The sequence below is a fragment of the Mauremys reevesii genome, linkage group 3 (genome assembly GCF_016161935.1).
Source record: "Mauremys reevesii isolate NIE-2019 linkage group 3, ASM1616193v1, whole genome shotgun sequence".
NCBI lineage: Eukaryota > Metazoa > Chordata > Testudines > Geoemydidae > Mauremys > Mauremys reevesii.
The window spans coordinates 79,525,961-79,539,516 of record NC_052625.1 but is presented as its reverse complement, the minus strand read 5'-3'; positions in this window follow the sequence as shown (position 1 = coordinate 79,539,516).

Genomic DNA, 13,556 nt, shown 5'->3' with positions numbered 1-13,556 from the left:
ATTTTGGTTTAGGTAGAGCCCATCCATCCTGTATAGGCTCCCCCTTTCCCAAAAGTTTCCCCAGTTCCTAATAAATCTAACCCCCTCCTCCCTATACCATTGTCTCATCCATGCATTGAGACTCTGCAGTTCTGCCTGTCTAACTGGCCCTTGTGCATGGAACTGGAAGCATTTCAGAGAATGCTACAATGGAGGTCCTGGACTTCAATCTCTTACCTAGCAACCTAAATTTGGCCTCCAGGATCTCTCTCCTATCCTTCCCTATGTCATTGTACCTACATGTACCATGACCACCGGCTCCTCTCCAGCACCACACATAAGCCTATCTAGATGTCTCAAGAGATCTGCAACTTTAGCACCAGGCAGGCAAGTCACCATGCAGTTCTCCCAGTCATCGCATACCCAGCTATCTATGTTTCTAATGATGGACTCGCCCATTACTAATGCCTGTCTTTTCCTAATAACTGGAGTTCCCTCCCCTGGAGAGGTATCCTCAGTGCAAGAGGATACCACAACATCATCTGGAAGAAGGGTCCCAACTATGGGATTGTTTCCCTCTGCTCCAGTTGTATGTTCTCCTTCCCTGAGGCTTTCATCCTCCTCGGTAGCACAGAGGCTGTCAGACCGGGGTGGTACCGTTCTACTGTGTCCTTGAAAGTTTCATCTATGTACCTCTCTGTCTCCCTCAGCTCCTCCAGTTCAGCCACCCTGGTCTCCAACGCCTGTACATGGTCTCTGAGGGCCAGGAGCCCCTTGCACTGACTGCACACATACGCCTGCTGCATTAGGTACAATAAACGGGATAGCCCCCACTTTGTTGCTGGACTTCTGCCTGCATTCTCTTCTTGCTTCTGCAGCTGGTTCCTTTGTTGTTGTTTTGTTTTCATCAAGGGATGTTTTTTAGCTTAAGTTTAAGGAGTGTTAAATGTATGTAGCTCCCCCACACAACACTCCCCCTGTAAACTTCCTTGCAAAGCTCCCATTAGCCGCTCCTGTTCACTAGCACCTCCGGTCACTCAGGAGAGGGCTCTTTAAAGCCCTGGTCTTCCTGAGTAGCCCCGCCCCCTGGTTAAGGGTGGATGGGTGTTAAAGGTCTTAGGGATCAAAGCCTCATTCAGAAGCTCTCAGCCTTGCCTAGCAGGCTGCTAGGCTCAGCACCCCCACAGTCACCCAACATTCTGGTGTCTTGATCTGTTCAATGTTCCCATTCAAATGAGTAGAAACAAACTGCAGAGGCACAAACGTGAACAGCGTATTTGGGACATTCCCTGCCAGAGCAGTTACTGCATGAGTTTAAAAGGGCTCTCTTTCTCTTTGCCTGTTTCAAAAATAATCTTATTTGACATTCTGTCTTTGATAGGGAAGCCCCAAGAAAAACATAATTAGTCACACAAGCATAGACAATCTCTTCCTGGAATTAGGAAGTTCTCTCACTTGCTTTTTGAGCAGTTTTAAGGAACACTTGTCTGTGGTTTGCAATAGTTGATATTGTTAAAAGGTTCGTGAAAATCATTTGACAATTACACAGAGATAGGCAGGAGATCCCTTATAAATAGGGCTTGGCATCCATTTTGATGACTATGAGTGTGATGAGGCTGAGTGTAAAGTATCCACAACGCCTGGGTAAGCAGAAATATTAACAGATCAGGGACTGAAAAACTATAAGTTCAAGTTTTACCCAACTTGACCTTCCGGGAAGGTCATGCTTAGTTTTGGGCTCATTTCATGCTTTTAATACTGTTTGGCAAAGTTGTGGTTACCGGCCTCTGCCCTATGGATGTCACTGTTGTGCTCATTTAGTCTCCTTTTTCCACAAGTCTGACTGTTTTAGCCACACATGTGATTACAGAAGCTTTTAAGGAGTTAGATTTCCCTCTTCAGTGGCCTCACAGGCCATTTTTGCTGGAGAATGAAAGAATCTATATGACAAGACCATATTGTGCCAGTTACTTTAAAGGGAGAGTTCCCCCTGAGGATTGACTAAAAATTGATTAAGTGAAACTCAGAAGGGTTTCTACAGGTATGTTAGCAACAAGAAAAAGGTCAGGGAAAGTGTTGGACCCTTAATGAATGGGGAAGGGAACCTAGTGACAGATGACGTGGAAAAAGCAGAAGTACTCAATTCTTTTTTTGCTTCAATTTTCACAGACAAGGTCAGCTCCCACACTGCTGTCCTGGGCAATACAGTATGGGGAGGAGGTGAGCAGCCCTCAGTGGTGAAAGAACAGGTTAAGGACTATCAGGGGCAGCTCTAGGATTTGCGCCGCCCCAAGCAGGGCGGCATGCCGCGGGGGGTGCTCTGGCGGTCGCCGGTCCCGCGGACCTCCTGCAGACGTGCCTGCGGAGGGTCCGCTGGTCCCGCGGCTCCGGTGGACCTCCCGCAGGCATGCCTGCGGACAGGGCTGGCTCCAGACCCCAGCCCGCCAAGCACACACTTGGGGCGGCATTTTGCCAGCAGGGCGGCAGGCGGCTCCAGCGGAGCTTCCGCAGTCATGCCTGCGGGAGGTCCACCGGAGCCGCGGGACCAGCGCGCCCTCCGCAGGCACGTCTGCAAGAGGCCCCCCAGAGCCATGGGACCGGAGACCAGCAGCGCGCCCCCCTGCGGCATGCCGCCCTGCTTGGGGCGGCCAAATTCCTAGAGCCGCCCCTGCCTGCGGATGCTCCACCGAAGCCGCGGGACCAGCGGCCCCTCTGCAGGCACGTCTGCAAGAGGTCCCCCGGAGCCGCGGGACCGGCGACCGGCAGCGCACCCCACTGCGGCGTGCCGCCCTGCTTGGGGCGGCCAAATTCCTAGAGCCGCCCCTGCCTGCGGATGCTCCACCAAAACCGCGGGACCAGCGGCCCCTCCGCAGGCACGTCTGCGGGAGGTCCACCTGAGCCGCGGGACCAGCGGACCTTCCGCAGGCATGCCTGTGGGAGGTCCAATGGAGCCGCCTGCCGCCCTCCCGTGGGACGCTGCCCCAAGCGCGCGCTTGGCGCGCTGGGGTCTGGAGCCAGCCCTGAGGACTATACAGAAAAGCTGGACTTGCACAAGTCCATGGTCCAGATCTAATGCATCCGAGGGTGCTGAGGAAATTGGCTGATGTGATTGCAGAGCCACTGGCCATTATCTTTGAAAACTCATGGTGACTGGGAGAGGTCCCAGACGATTGGAAAAAAGGCAAATATAGTGCCCATCTTTTAAAAAGGGAAGGAGAATTCATGGAACTACAAACCGGTCAGCCTCACCTCAGTCTTGGGAAAAATCATGGAGCAGGTCCTCATTAAACCATTTTGAAGCACTTGGAGGAGAGGAAGGTGATCAGGAACAGTCAACATGGATTCACCAAGGGCAAGTCATGCCTGACCGACCTGATTGCCTTCTATGATGAGATAACTGGCTCTATGGAAGGGGAAAGTGATGGATGTGATATACCTTGACTTTAGCAAAGCTTTTGATATGGTCTCCCACAGTATTCTTGCCAGCAAGTTAAAAAAGTATGGATTGGATGAACGGACTATAAGGTGGATAGAAAGCTGGCTAGGTTGTCAGGATCAACAGGTAGTGATCAACAGCTCAATGTCTAGTTGGCAGCCAGTATCAAGTGGAGTACCCCAGGGGTTGGTCTGGGGCTGGTTTTGTTCAACATCTTCATTAATGATCTGGATGATCTGATGGATTCCACCCTCAGCAAGTTTGCAGATGATACTAAGCTGGGGGGAGAGGTAGATACACTGGAGGGTAGGAATAGGGTTCAGAGTGACCTGGACAAATTGGAGGATTGGGCTAAAAGAAATCTAAGGTTCAAGAAGAACAAGTACAGAGTCCTGCACTTAGGACGGAAGAATCCCATGCACCGCTACAGGCTGGAGACCGACTGGCTAAGCAGCAGTTCTGCAGAAAAGGACCTGGGGATTACAGTGGACGAGAATCTGGATATGAGTCAGCAGTGTGCCCCTTGTTGCCAAGAAGGCTAACGGGATATTGGGAGGCATTAGTAGGAGCATTGCCAGCAGATTGAGGGAAGTGATTATTCCCATGGTGAGGCCACATCTGCATTATTGCATCCAGTTTGGGGGCCCCCCCACTACAGAAAGGATGTGGATAAATTGGAGAGAGTCCAGCGGAGGACAATGAATATGATTAGGGGGCTGGGGCACATGACTTATGAGGAGAGGCTGAGGGAACTGGGCTTATTTAGTCATCAGAAGAGAAGAGTGAGGGGGGATTTGATAGCAGCCTTCAACTACCTGCAGGGGGTTCCAAAAAGGATGGAGCTTGGCTGTTCTCAGTGATGGCAGATGGCAGAAAAAAGAGCAATGGTCTCAAGTTGAAGTAGGGGAGGTCTAGGTTGGATATTAGGAAACCCTATTTCACTAGGAGGGTGGTGAAGCACTGTAATTGGTTACCTAGGGAGGTGGCGGAATCTCCATTCTTAGAGGTTTTTAAGGCCTGGCTTGACAAAGCATTGGCTGGGATAATTTAGTTGGGGTTGGCCTGCTTTGAGCAGGAGGTTGGACTAGATGACCTGCTGAGGTCTCTTCCAACCCTAATCTTCTATGATTCTAAGCCTGATCTGCTCCAGTCAAAATACCCTTGGGTTCTGAGAGGGAGAGTTTTCTTATGAGTACTGCTGTTAGTGTTCCTGTTTAATTCGTCATGCCAAATATTTCAGCCTCCTCATCCCAAGACAAAGGTGGGGGTATATAACCAAGAAGACATGACTATTATGAAGTAAAGGAGCTTAGGGTTTGATTGTTAGGGTTTTAATGCATGTGTTTGTTTATATTGGTGGGGGTTTTCCCCCTATTAGTGCTTCACAGAACCATGTGGCAGAATCATGCAAGACCTGGTCTTATGGTATTTCATTTTCTGGATTGTGGAAATGCTGGCCTTGATCCTGCAAAGCACTTAAACACACATGTAACTCTATAAAAAGTGGCTCATGAGGGGCCCAAAGCAGTCTGATATGGAACATGTGCATTGGTCCTCTGTAGGAATTAAAACCATGAGGGCTGTTTAGGATGTGTTTTTCTCCGGCAGAAAAGAAGATGAGGCTAGAATGACAGCTGAAGTCCAAGAGACAAGGAAGCCCACCGAAAATGATCAGCGGGAGAGAGACAATGCAGGATGAGAGCCCTATTGGGACAGAGGTAGAAGCATAAAGGAACACTCACATATGTGACATTTAGGAACATTAGGAGCTATAAGAGCATCAGGTACCTTTCAAAGATGATTCAATGACACAGGGAACAGATATACTGCACAAGATACATTGCAGTCCCCCACCCTTTATATAAGCTCTATTCTAAAGAAACACGTGGTTGAAAAGCTCTACGTGATTTGATGCTATACACTGAAAAACTAGGAATGATTAGTCATTCTATATCCACAGCATTAATTCTGAACTATAATAGCTGATTTAATGTTCCTCCTATCAATTGTTGCTGCAAGGAGATGTAGTTTTTTTCCCCCATGTATCTTGCTTCTGAAGTTACAGTGGATTATTTTCCCTAGTCCCACATATGTATGCACTGGAAATTCTAAACCAGTCATCCAGTGTTCTGTCTGTGGCATACGAATATTTGCTGGCTCCAATACGGTAAATGTACAGTAAAAAACTCTGTAAAAATACGGTCTTCATTTAAAAAAAAATCCAAGATGGCAATTTTCACCCATTTTTTAACTTTGTTGCCTTGAAGTAAAAGAAAATTTACTATAAGGTATTTTTAACTTCCTTTTAATCCATACTCAGTAGATGGAGGTCCTAAATTATAATGTGTTTTTTTTTCTGACCCAGCAGTAAAATAAGCAGGCAATAAACATTAAATTGCCACTTTAAAACTGTATCAGTGAAAGAGCTAGTAATTAAATTCTCCCTGTTTCCCCAGTGCCACAATTTTTAACAAGACACAAAGTGAATTATGTGTACAGGCAAGAACACAATTCAATAGGGCCAAAAGAAGAGAATGAAACGAAAGCTGATAAGGTATGAAAGGAAACACTGAAAACTACAATTGATGAAAGAAAATTACTAGGAGAAAACATGGCAATGGGAGGTGACAAATTGCAAAGCCAACCTTAAGAAATTAGTTCATTATTAGTCATGGAACATAGTGCATTTGGTGCGTTTGAGTTGCTGTGGATACTTGACTCATGTAGATCTATAGACTCATGTAGATCTGTAGAGCTGGCTGGCTATTTTGACATCTCTTTTCCCTTTCCATTGGGTTGCTGTTACTTTACTTTTTATTATTACAGTAACTCCTCACTTAACATTGTAGTTATGTTCCTGAAAAATGCGGCTTTAAGTGAAACAGTGTTAAGCGAATCCAATTTCCCCATAAGAATTAATGTACATACATTTTAAACAAGCAATTTAATATAGGTATAAGTTTTAAACAATTTTTAAACAAGCAATTTAATATTACGCTGCGGGGGTTTCAAAGCATGGTAGATCAGAAGTGTTGTATAAATTTTAAAAGCAGCAAAGAGTCCTGTGGCACCTTATAGACTAACAGACGATTTGGAGTGTGAGCTTTCGTGGGTGAATATCCACTTTGTCGGATGCATATAAATTTTAGATGGAATGAAGGGCCAAAGAGTCAAAGGTGTTAACATGACCCTGAAACTATCCAACATTAAACAGCATTAAATAAGGTTCAGGGGATGGTATACAGAGACATCAGGCTGCCTAGTCCCATGGAAAACACATCTTTAAAAATCCTAGCCTTTTATTAAAGTTACAGAAAAGAGGGGGAAAACAGTTAAAGCACTTAAAATATAGAGTATTAAATGATGCTTTCATTTTAACATCCCTTGTTCCTTTCCCTTTAGCTGGAGAGAGTATTTAGAAGCAAAAGCAACCCTTCTTTGACAGTCTTTTTTTAGATGGCAATAACTATCCTTGTGAGGAAAGGAGTTAGCTGAGGTGGACTGGAGCTGTTGTCATTGCTGTTGTTGTTAAAGTCCAGTCCAGCTTCCTAAGAAGACAAAACAAGACAGACACACATAAAAGGGGAGAGGAAAGAAGAGCAAAGAGAGAAAACAGCTTGTCTCTGGAGAGACACTTGCAGCCTCACTGCTGGAGAGAGACAAGCCCAAAGTCTTATTAGCCACTTTGAGAGCTGGCAAACTTGTACCAAATTGCCTCTCTGGTCACAGGCTCACAGCAGTGTTGCAAAATATGCAGTCTGGGCCAGCTAAGCCACACTCTTATGAGAGAGAGAGAAATAAGGTGGGGAAGGAAAAAGACACATGAGGAATGGGAGAGAAGACATGAGACTTTGTCTCCCATACCAGGTGTGGTCATGATTTAGCCAAAGCAGTTGGAGGTGGCGATATCATCTGGGTCTCTCTCTGTCACCCAGTCTGGTTATGGCATCTCTCATGATTGGGACTAAGCCGATCCTAATTGTGAAAGATTTAACAGAATTAAAGCTTGCTGCAGTGGTTGTTAGCAGACAGCTAACAACCAAATAAAGGAGTCTTAGGATGGACCATTCCTTCCCTCATTTATTGTGTCCACCAATAGGCCTAATTTCCAACACAGCAATGTTGGTTCATTGATTTCCAGTGCTCTACTCCTCTTGTTTACCAATCATAATCTTAACACAGTCCTTGAGTGGTATCAGTACAACTTTTTTCTGTTCAAATTAATTCGGTCTTTCTGTCTCCTTCATACATCTTTTCTTAACCAATTTTATGTAACATTGTGACAGTTTATGAAATTTCACTCACTCTTTGCAGCTGAGATTAGAAGTCGAGTAAATTCATAAACCCAATTATTACAACAGAATGCACTAGGGAACCGTTAGTTTGTGGCATCAGCATCCACACAGGCACTTAGTGCATGTCAGACTAGTGAGGGGTAGATTTACAGCCCAGCTTGCTGCAAACCAAGTGTTGTGTTGTCTCTTCCCAGCCAGGCTCCTGCCTCAAGCCCAGATCCTCAAAGGTATTTAGGTGTCTAACTCTCATTGAAAACAGTGGTAATTAGGCATCTAGAACCTTGTGAGTATCTGGCCCTACATTAGTCAGACATCTGCAGGGTGGGACATGGGGTGGGTGCGGGGAGAGGAGATTCAGCTCCAGCCTCAAGAAAGCCGAGCATGGAAGGCTGGCAAAGAATCTCCTTCAAAAGTGCTCAGGTGGCCCTTACAGAACCACAAGCTGTGGGACAAAAGTGATCCCCCAAATGGTGGAAAGCTCTGGTGGATATGTTCCCCCAACACACCGTTCATCATATAATCACACCCAAAACATTTAGGCGTGGTGCCCTCTTGGGTAGAATAATAGAAATCATAGAAATGTAGGGCTGGCAGAGATCTTGGAAAGGCAGGAACCCCATTGCACTGAGACAGGAACAAATAAATCTAGACCATTCCTGACGGGATTGTTCAACCTCCCTTGGAGGTTGTAAAACCTTCAATGGCGAGGATTCCACAACCTGCCTTGGAAGCTGATTCCAGAGCTTAACTACCCTTATAGTTAAAAAGTTATTGCTAATATCTAACCTAAACCTCCCTTGCTGCCAACTTACCCCATTACTACTTGTCCTACCTTCAGGGGAAATGGAGAACAATTGATCACAGTCCTCTTAATGACAGCCTTTGCATATTTGAAGACTTATCAGGTCCATTCTCTGTCTTATTTTCTCAAGACTAAACATGCCTGTTTTTTTAAGCCTTTCCTCACAGGTCAGGTTTTCTAAACCTTCTATCATTTTAGTTGCTGTCCTCTGGACTCTCCCTACATATTCCTTAAAGTGTGACAACCAGAACTGGACACAGTATTCCAGGTGAGGTCTCATCGGTGCTAAATAGAGTGGGACAATAATCTCCCGTATCTTAAATACAATATTCCTATTAATAAACCCCAGATGTGTATAAGCCTTTTACACAACTGTATAACATTGAACAAGAGTACTTGTGGCACCTTAGAGACTAACAAATTTATTTCAGCATAAGCTTTCATGAGCTACAGCTCACTTCTTCGGATGCATAGAATGGAACACACAGACAGGAGATATTTATACATACAGAGAACATGAAAAGGTGGAAATATGCATACCAACAGGAAGAGTCTAATCAATTGAGATGAGCTATCATCAGCAGGAGAAAAAAACTTTTGAAGTGAGATGACCCATAGAAGGTGTGAGAACTTAACATAGGGAAATAGATTCAATTAGGGGAATAGATTCAACCATTCCCAGTCTCTGTTTAAACCTAAGTTAATTGCGTCTAATTTGCATATTAATTCGAGTTCAGCTGTCTCTCTTTGGAGTCTGTTTTTGAAGTTTTTTGTTGTAAAATTGCCACCTTCAAGTCTGTCACTGAGTAGTTAGAGAGGTTGAAGTGTTCTCTCACTCGTTTTTGAATGTTATGATTCCTGATCTCAGATTTGTGTCCATTTATTCTTTTGTGTAGAGACTGTCCGGTTTGGCCAATGTACATGGCAGAGGGGCATTGCTGGCACATGATGGCATATATCACGTTGGTAGATGTGCAGGTGAACAAGCCCCTGATGGCACGGCTGATGTGATTAGGTCCTATGATGGTGTCACTTGAATAGATATGTGGACAGAGCTGGCATCGGGCTTTGTTGCAAGGATAGGTTCCCACGGGACTCCTAACACTAGGGCAGGGAACCTACCCATGGAACCCCTAATGCTAGGATGGGCACCCCTATCCATAGGAACCCTAACCCTAGCTGCAACTACCCTACTCATAGGAACACTCTCCTGAGGGCAGAGAGCCCTGCTCATGGGAACTATCTGCACGACACCCTGAACCCTAGGTCCAAAGGACCTGCCCATAGGAAGCAGAACCCTAGGTCTGAGGGCACTGCCCATAGGGACCCCAACCAGAAGGCGGGGAGCCCTACCCATAGGAGCCCTACCTATAGGAACACTAGCCCAAGCTCCAAATGTCCTATCCATAGGAACCCTAAACCTAGGGTGGGGGCCCCTTCCCATAGAAACCCTGACCTTGGCACCCACAGGGGCCTAAGCGCCAAGTGCCCCAACTGGAAGGTGTGGAGCCCTACCCATAGGAACCCTAGCCCGAGCTCCAAATGCCCTACCCATAAACCCTGACCTTAGTGCCAAGTGCCCTGCCCAGAGGAACTATCACTCTAGGATGGGGACCCCCAGTTTGAGAACCCCTGCCCTCGGGTTAGGGTTCCTATGAGTAGGGCTCCCCTCCTTTGCATTAGGATTTCTGTGGGTAGGGCACTTGGAGCTAGGGTTGAGGTTTCTGTGGGTAGGGTTCCGCACCGTAGGGTTAGGGCTGGACCGGAACAATTTACCAGAATACCAAAATGTGGCAATATCTGCCGCTTAGCACAATGTTTTTTTTATTAGTCATAGTGTAGCTCAGCGGTATTGATGCAAGAACTGGCTCTTCACTTATACCACTGAAACAGCGAATAGATAACCTTGCTTTGGTCGCTGATGACCAATGGATACGGGGTTTTATTTATTTATTTTTAAATGGGAGACGGAGAGTGTTCTCCTCCCTCCAGTACTCATTCTACACTCCTTTCCACTATGCTGGAGAAGTAAGGTGCAGAGTATTCACAGAGAACTGCCTTTGGAGGAAGTGACCTGGGAAGGAGTTGGCTCGTGCCTTTTTAATACATGGTTTTCTTCCTTCCTTAGTGTCAGAGGAAGCAGTGGTAGATAGGCGTGAGAGATTCCCAGCAGTAAACTAACCTGCAGACATGTATTTGGTTATCAGACCGTCCTGTGTTGTATAAAGCTTACTGGCTTGTGTGTTAGTGTTTGTCAGGTTTTTTTTTTTAAATATTGCTTTTATATGCATTTAAATAATGAACACCTGGTTTTGCAAGAAACATCCATCTCTAGAGGGTTTTTTTCCCCCATGGCTGCTCCAGGTCTCTCTGCCACCGCATATGTACTGTAAAGTGAGGTAAGGGTAGCTGGACGTTTACGGGAGGTAATGTGTTCAGCCCCAGTAGGGAATGAAGGACCCAGTATTATCCTGAAGGGACCTTTCTGACAATTTCAGAAGGAGCATTGGAGGCAGCTCCCTCCAGCTAACTGTCACAATGTGGGGTTGTGAGTTTTGGAGCAGAGGGAAGAACAGGGAGAGTGATCTATGGGATCCCAACAGGCTCTTGGAGACTCCCTTAGAGTAAAGGGTTGGAAATGGAGACTGAGAGAGGTACTTGAATTTGTCATCTTTTAATAGAAGGGATGTGTGAAACAAACAGGGGTGTGCAGTGCCTCAAGGAACACCTATGATCTGAAAGAGACCTTGAGCTTGTGAGAAGATTAAAGAGTACAGTTAACCCTGCATAAAACTTAAAGCACACAAAGGAAATGTCAGAATGTTTTCATAGTTGTCAGCATGAGTACTGGGGAGGGAGCCTGTTTTGAAGTAGGACAGAACTAGAGACCTTTGTCTTGTGTGGCAGCAGAATGTGAAACCCAAAGTTCTATCAGGCGTGAAGGGAAATGTGATGTCATATATAAGTGACTTCCAGCTGACAGAGCTACTGTACTCCAAACGTTTACTTCCTCAACAACTCCCTTTGCTCACTCCCTTGGAACTGCTGCCTGAAGATCACAGGAGTCCTGATTCTCAGGTCTCAGATTACACAATTTGAAATAATGCATTCAGTGAGGAAGGGAACATGCTAACTAGTGAAGTTTGCTCCACTATATGGCAATCATAACCCTATATTTGAATTCGAGGCACCCTTGAATGTGGACAAGAAGAGTTGTCTGACAGATTAAGACTGAGACAATAAATCAAGATTATACCAGGTCTCCTTGCTTGTAAAACAGCTAATTCCTAATAATTTATTGTGGGCACATCTAGATAAATGCATTATATTCTAAGACTGTAGCACATTCAGAGACGATTACTCTTCCATCTAGTGTATGTGAACTATTGCTTGCTTGTTCTCTCTTGATTAGTTAGGATGTCTGCAATTATCTAGGCATTCCTGTACCTCTGCTCATTGTATAAAGCAATATGTACATTCATGTAGTGTATCAATATGTCTTCCTCAAATCCTTTGAGCCTTGGGGGCCTTTCAAACACTACATTGAGATTCTGGGACTCTAGGTTCTCTTGCTCTGCCTCATTATTACTAACCATGTATAAAACTTTGACCACATCTTCTCCCTCTTCCATTCTCCTGGTCTCAGTCATTATGCTCAAAGGGGGGAGTTATAGGCCTGTGAGTGCTTCCTGCCAGTTGGTTATGCATGTAGTGAGCCTGTGACGTCCTCTATGAATGGGATTCGCAAGGGGGACTTAGGCGCCTGGGTCCCACATTTAGTCCCACTGACATTCACAGAACCCCTGCTCAGCTGCCACCTAATCCTCTAAGTGCCTAAAATCTCTAGGTTGCTGAATTTCCACTGCTAAAGTCCCCAAGGCACCTAAATTTTGGCAGCTGGGCATGTGTCCACCTAAGGCCTGACCCTGCCTAGCAATTTGGCACCTAACTTGTGCTTAAGCCCCAGTGTGGTTCAGAAAGTAGGCATGCCCCTGCCCTTTTTGCCTTTGGATCCCAATCTGCTAGACTTGCTCTGGGCACATTTAAACCCACACAAAATTAAGGGAGGAGGAGGAGGTAGTGCCCCACCCTATACATTTTAGCCCTGGGGCTAGAGCATTCCCCCAGGCTGTGGGAGATCTGGATTCAATTTCCCCCTCTGCCTGATGTGGAGCAGGAATTTGAAGTGGGGTCGCCCATCTCCCAGGGAAGTGCCTTAACTACAGGGCTTTAGAGTTAATCTCTCTTTGTCTTTAGCCCAATGGATATTTATTTATACAAAGTGGAACACCTTCAACAGGAGCAATTAAGAGAACCCCACCCCAGAATAGTCACTAGCCTAGTGCTTAGGGCATTGAGGCGGGAGATCTGGTTTCAAATCCCTGCTCCAAATCAGGCAGAGTGGGGATTTGAAAATAGGCCTCTCATATCCCAGGTGAATGCCCTAGCCACTGAGCTCTTGACTATTTTGGGATGGACTTAAACACCACCACCACTCCTCCTGATCTCATTGCCCAGCTGTCTTTTTTGTGGATTAGCCATGCTTGGAGCATACCTATCAGATTGGGCACCACAGGCAAGATAGGTGGGAGAGTGCCTACTTTGTGAACCCCACTGTGGCTAAGACATGAGCTAGGACACTGAGCAGTTCAGTGGTGTCAGACTTGAGCTGCTCTGTGCGTATCTACTGGCAGAAACTTAGGTGCACTGGGCATTTAGGTGCTCACAAGGTTAAGTGACAGCTGAGGATCTCAGGTACCTAAGTCCAACATTTAGGTATCACGAGTCTCTTTTTGGATCTAGCTCCATGTACTTAGCACATGTTTCTAACTCTGAGGAAGATGGGAATGGAGACTGATCATTTAAAGAATGAAAGGCTGAAATGCACATGATCACAATAGGACAATAAGATGCTGCTACTAGATTTCCTCTCACTCTGCCTCTTTTCCTTTCAAATAAATGCCAAAGGAAACTTCTTGGGCTTTGGAATAGTCGCTCAGATTCATCCCACTCTCTCTTTCCTCCTTCTTGGTCCTTTTTCCAT